Source organism: Mytilinidion resinicola, assembly GCF_010093595.1.
Source record: "Mytilinidion resinicola strain CBS 304.34 unplaced genomic scaffold BDZ99scaffold_38, whole genome shotgun sequence".
Taxonomy (NCBI): Eukaryota; Fungi; Ascomycota; class Dothideomycetes; order Mytilinidiales; family Mytilinidiaceae; genus Mytilinidion; species Mytilinidion resinicola.
Window position 1 is genome coordinate 341714 of NW_022985474.1, and position 7173 is coordinate 348886.

A 7173-nucleotide genomic window follows, 5' to 3' on the forward strand; every position below is an offset into this window, starting at 1 on the left:
ACAGAATCCTCTGTACAAGAACCTCTTCTTGTACAGGTGTAAGACGGCGATTTTTGGAGATAGCACCGCGTTGTGGAGGAATACCACGGGCGCGACGCGTAACCGTCTTTCTGGGCACATCGTATAGTTTCTCAACGCCTCGGAAGGATGTAATTTGGCCGGTCTTGTAGGCTTGAACGCCTAGAATAACTCTGCCTTCTTGAAAGATGGCTTCTTGTTGTTGTGGTGCTGCCATTGGGGTGGTTGTTGGACGACGCGTCGCGTGTTGAGTTGGGTGGGCCACTAGCTTGTGCGGGCCACTAACTTGTGGATTACGTTAATCCGTTTAAATAGCTTACCTATTATTTCTAGCAGGGCGATCGGCCTATAGGCTTTTGCCGTTATATAGAACGCTTTCTAGAGCTTATATAGCACTACTATAATAGAATCTTTAAACGGCTAAGAATAGTATCCTTTATATAGGTACCTTATAAAAAACTAAGCTAGTATAGGCGCTAGCTGCATTTTACACTTTTTAAGAAACTTATTAGTAATTTCTATAATACCCAGGGCTTTATCTAGGGCAGTTCCTATTAGCGCTAAGAAAATATTCTTAATTATAATATCTAGCGTAGTATTATACAGTTCCAGGTATTAGAACCCTTCTAGGTTAAATAAGTCTATATTAGCTGGAGGCGGAAAGAACTGCTCTACTAGTATATATACTTTTATTTTATTATTTATATATAGAGTAGGGTTCTTAGGTTTTAAAAAAGGGGGAAATTAAGGCGAAGGTTTTAATTTCTTACTAGCTATATAGCCCTAATTAGCTAGCTTCTATATACTTTTTAGGTCTTTTATTACTTTTTCTACTATATAGCGCCACGCCTTAGTACTCTCCTTTTATATAGTTTTCTTTTTACAGTTGCACTAAATATAGTATAATATTTAGTCCTCTAAAGGCTATAAAATAAATAAACCTAAAGAGTTTACTAGTAATAGAGGAACTTTGCGAGCGTTTATAACGCAGATAAGGCTATACCTGCGTATAAACTAGAGCAACCTCGAATTTAAATTAGATAAGGTTTATATAGCAGCCACCTTCTTAAAAAAAGAAGCGTTTAACTAGTTCAACCTAATACTTATAAACTAGCTCGGCAACGCTAACGCGGATAATTAGAAACTAGAAACTAATATTATATTTAGCAATTATAAATACTTTAAGTTAGCACTTTAAATAACCTTTAGAGACACTAATAAAAAATAGATAGCAGAATAGAAAATAGCAGTTCTAAAGTAAAAGGGCTTAACTAGCCGCTATACTTTAGAATTTATATAAATCGCGTCTAAGCTATTATAGGAAGATAAAGCTCTGTAAGTATAATACTATAGAGGTCTTAAAGAAAACGTTAAAGATAAAATTATATAAAGCGAGAGGCCTCTAATACTTTATAAACTTAAGGAAATAGTAATAAAAATCGACAGTTAATAATATAAGCGACGACTAGAATAAGCAGATAAAAAAGGACTTTATTCCTACGCCTAACTAGCTAGACCAAAGCTAAGAGTAACTAATCGCAACTATAGAGATTATATAGAAATCGATATCGCAAAACAACGTAATAACTAAAAGAGTAGACTAATTACTAATAAAAAGAAGCAGAATAGAAAGCGCAGCAGCGTATACCTATTATATAGAAAATAGGAATACTTTATAAATAAGTGCTCTAGGAACACCTAAATAGTAGTAGTTATAATAAAGCCGAATATAGACCGCTATAATTCTATATTATAAACCGCGTGCTATAATAATAACTACTTTACCTATTAGTTAAATAAATAGGTAATAGGGTATTATCTAATATAAAGGGTAAAAAGACGTACTATTACTATAATAAGGAACGAAAAGTATAATAGCAATCCTATAGATAACTACTACGCAGATATAGAAGTTAAAAGTATAGAAATCGACTACCTATTAGAGATAAATAAGGCGTTCCAGATAATTAAACCGCGATTAGAACCCTAAATTAATATACCCGAGCTATAAACTAATAGCGAAACTAAGTTACTAGATATAGAAGTATAAGTTAATAGAGTTATAGCTACGTATAAATAAAGCGTAAAAGAAATTCTCGTACGCCTTAATAAAGAATAAAAAGCGTAAAAGGCTAAAAATACTATAGCAGGCGCAGAGCTAAAAGCACTAGCTAGTTACCAATTCCTAAGAGCTATAGAAAAAGTTATAGAACAGCTTACTAGAAAAAAGGAAGTAAAAATAGCCGCAGCCGCAGGAATATTAACAATAGCAACTATTAGCGCAGAAACCTGCGCAGGATTAGATATATTAAAAGGCCTAAGCCGTAATATCTAGTAAAAACTAGATAATAAATTACCTATTAAGAATAGTAAGAAGTACTATAATAGTAATAAAGATTATAAACTAGAAAAGTAGTCTAGTAACAGAGAATTTAGTATTAAACTAGAGTAGGAACTGCTAGAGCTATATAGAAGATAAACTAAAATCGAGATCTATAGGGTATTACACCCTATTAGTAAAACAGGTGTCTATAATAAGGAAAATAAACGGCTGGATAGAAACCACCTACTTTATAAATAGATATTTTAGGTATTATATATTAAAGACAAATATAATAAGCACGTAATATATAAGAAATATTAAGGATAGTACCTATATTAAATAAAATATTATATTATTACGCAACTAGTACTATTTAAGGAAACAGAGCACTATATTATAGGTAAAAAAGATAAACTTATTAAGGTAGCTACTATAGTTCTAGACCCTTAGTACCTAATAGAATATAGGAAAAGTAAAAACTAGCGAATATACTACTAAAACTTATGCCTAGTATATTATAAAACGAAATATATAAACTATTAGCTATAAGAATAGCTAAAAAATAAGCAGGCGCTTAAGCAACAGGACGGCTAAAGCAGCTAAAAATAAGGTTCTACAGAGTAGCTAAGAATAAAGGAACGCAAACCGCAACTATTGCTACTCTAGTAGGAAAAGCCTATATTATAGAGAAAAAAAAACCTGGCAACGCAGCCTAACTCTATTCCTATTTAAAACTATAGATATATAATTCTATTAGTTAAAATTAGTAGGAACCCGGTAAGAGCACTGCTAAACAGCGGCGCGCAAGGAAATTTTATATCCCACAACTTTATTAGGAAAAACCGGATCCTTTAGTAATAGAAAAATAGACCTTATAAACTATATACAGTAGATAGCACACTTATATAATATAGTAATAGGCAGGTAACTATAGAAACTTAACTAGGTGTTATATAGATTAAAGAATATAGAGAAACTATTAGTATAGATATAATAAACACGGCAAGATATAATATAATCTTAGGTATACTATAGCTAAAGCAGTATAACCTCTAAGTTAATTAAAAGTCTAGTAAAGTAAAAATCTAATCGGAAAGCGGACTAAAAAGCACCCTGCGCTAGAATAAGCCTAAGTAAAAACAAGATATTAATATAGATACCTTAAGAGGTAAGAAAGCCTAAAAAAAAGGCAGGGCAGCAAGCTAATAGTAGCCTAAACCCCTAAGCAGCCGGTAGATAGCTAAGGCAGTAAAAGCACTAAACGTGCTAGAAAAATATAAAAAATTTAGAGGAATTTTTATAGAAAAGGTTTAGAATATACTACTAAAGTACTAACCTTAGGATTACTATATTCCCCTAGTACTAGGCGAATAACCGCAGTTTAAACTAATCTATTTACTAGCCTAGAGTAAGCTAGAAGTACTAGAAGAATACCTAGAAAAGAACCTAAAGTAAGGATTTATTAGACTATTAGAATTACCCGCAGGTTACCCTATAATATTTATCCTAAAACTAAATAGTAAGCTACGCCTTTATATAAACTATAGATAACTAAATAAGATTATAATTAAAAACCGCTATTTATTACCTTTAATTTCTAAACTTAAAAACTAACTATATAAAGCTAAATACTTTATAAAAATAGACCTACGCGAAGGGTACTATTTAATTAGAATAAGAAAAGAAGAAGAGTAGAAAACGGCTTTTAGAACTTAATATAGATACTTTAAGTATATAGTAACGTAGTCGGCAAGCTAGTAGGCCATGCAAGCTAGTGGGCCACCCAATTATTGGTGCGATTTAGACCTTTTAGCACCCTAGCAATCTTAACAATCACAGAATATTCCAGGTTGTGACTTAGGATAATGATATCCGTGGTTATTTTAATATCATCTGTTAATTTTTTAGATCTCTTGATAGCCCTGTTTAGCCGCAGTAAAATGTTGCCTAGTTTTGGCCCCTAAAATCAAGTAATACCTACAATATAATAGGATTACGCTGCTATACTGCTCCAAACATTCTCTTAGCTATTAAAATAAGCTAGATAGTATATGCAATCTTAAAGCTATACTTTATATCTCGTAGTTGTTGAGATTGCTGGGGTGCTAAAAGGTCTAAATCGCACCAAAAATTGGGTGGCCCACTAGCTTGCATGGCCCACTAGCTTGCCGACTACGTTAATACTATTTAGGCTTACTAATACGCTAGCAATATTCTAGGTAGTAGTTAACTTAGCGCTAAAAGGCTATTTAGATCGGTTTATAGTAGTATACCTTAATAATATCCTTATATACTTAGAAACGCTAAGCGAATACAGGATATATATGCGAAAGGTGCTTAAAAAACTTAAAAAATACAACCTTATAGTAAACCCGGATAAGTGCGAGTTCTATAGGTAAAGAGTTGGATTCCTAGAATATATTATTAGTCCAGAACAGATTAAAATAGAAAAAGGTAAAGTATTTTCTATTTAAGAATAGCCAGAGCCTATAAATTTAAAAGAACTATAGTTATTCCTAGGGTTAGCTAATTACTACAGGCAGTTTATTAAAGGCTACTCGAAAATTGCAGAGCTACTTACAGGACTTACTAGAAAGGATATTAAGTACTAATAAACCTTAGAAGCGCAGAGCGTATTTAATAAACTAAAGGCACAGTTTACCTTAAAACTAGTATTAGCAATTTTTAATCTATAGAAACTAGTTACTATTAAAAGTAATACGTTAAATAAAGTATTAGAAGCAATACTTAACCAACTAGATAAATAAAGAAAGTTGTACCCTATAGCGTTCTACTTATAAAAGCTAAGCCTAGCTAAGCTAAACTATAATATTTATAATAAGGAACTACTAGCTATAGTAGAAGTATTTAGTTAATAGAAAGTTTACCTTAAAAAAGCAGTATATATAATATAGGTGTATATAGACTATAAAAATCTAATATACTTTACTATAACTAAAAAGTTAAATAAAAGATAGGTAAAATAGTTAGAAAAACTAGAAACCTTTAACTTTAGGATTATATACTAAAAGGGATTTAAAAACGCTTATATAGATATACTTAGCCGAAGGCCGGACTATATAAAAGGAGTCGGAAAGACCAAGTAATCTATACTTAGGAAGAAAAGTCTAGGAACCCTTAAATTTAACTATATATAAGCAGCAGCTGCTTATTAGTCTAAGGATAATAAGTAGTATAAATAAATTAAGGCAGCCCAGAAACTAGATTAAAAAAGCCGGGATTTAGCAGGTTATAACTAGTAAAGTTTACGCCTAGAACCTATAAACTAAGAATATAGAGAAATCTAAGATAGTATTATTACCTTATAGAATAAGATATTTATGCCTAAGGCCTTATAAAAAGAGCTTATTAAGGAATTCTATAGTATACCGGTGCACAGGCACTAGGAAGTGGAAAAAATATAGGAAAGAATTGCAAGAACATTCTATTTCCCCGAACTTCGGAAATTAACAGAGAAAATTATATACGGATGCAAGTGTATAAAAAATAAGGCGGTATAACACGTACTATACAGACTAATAAAAAGTCCCTTTATACCGGAAAAAGTATAGAAATCTATTATGTAGGACTTTATAGTTAAGCTACTATAGTTTATTAAACCTATAATAGGTATAAAATACAACGTAATATTAGTAGTTACGGACTAATTAACTAAATATATATACTTTATCCCTTACTAAAAAGTATTAACGGCAGAAGATCTGGCCTATATATTTTTAAAGTATATTATTAGTAACTATAGGCTACTCTAGGAGATAATTTCAGACTAAAATAAGCTCTTTATATTAAAATTCTGGCAGACCCTTACTGCACAACTAGGAATAAAGTATAAGCTTTCTACGGCGTTTTACCCTTAAACGGACGGGCAAACGGAAAAGCTTAATTAGATTTTAGAATAGTACCTATAATACTATATTAATTACAGGCAGAATAATTAGGTATTACTACTACTAATAGCCTAGTTTGCCTATAATAGTGCATCTACAGAGATAATAAAGGTATTACCCTTTTTTATAAACTATAGTTTCGATTTAAAAGCGTATTAAAAACCCTAACTTAATAGTATAAGGGCCTAGAAGGCACTACTATTAGTTAAAAATATTAAGGAGCTATAAAGGCAGCTCTTAATAAATATCTAATTCCTAACGCTAAGGTTAGTAAGATATTATAATTAATACCGGAGTGTTATACTAACCTTTAAAAGGGGGGATAAAGTCTACCTACTCTGCAAAAATATTAAAATAAAATAACTAAGTATAAAGTTAGACTATATTAAAATTAGACTATTTAAAATACAGAATATTATTAGCTTAGTAAACTATAAGCTTAGGCTACCTAATAGAATAAAAATACACCCGGTCTTCTATATATTACTACTAGAACCCGCACTACCTAACGCTAAGCTAGAAAATAATATTAAGGTCGATAATAATAATAAATATAAGGTTAAATAAATCCTAAATTCCTAATAGTATAGGTAGCAAAAGAAGTACCTAATTAAGTAGAAAGAATACAGCACCTCTAAAAATATATAGGAACTAGTTAAAAGTTTAGCAAACTATTAGGAACTCCTGCAGCAGTTTTACCGCTAGAATCCGGAATAGCTTAGAAAAACGGCAACAGCGCACTATCTAACTAAGAAAAATCGAAGAAATCCGGAGCTAAAGTGCCACTGCTTTATAATTAGAATACACGGTAACGGAAAAAACGGCTAGCAGTGCCTAGTATATTCTAAAAGAAAAAAGAGTACCCGACAGTTCTTAAGGCAGAAGGTAAGCCTTCCTACTTAACACGCTCTCGTTTTTTCTACT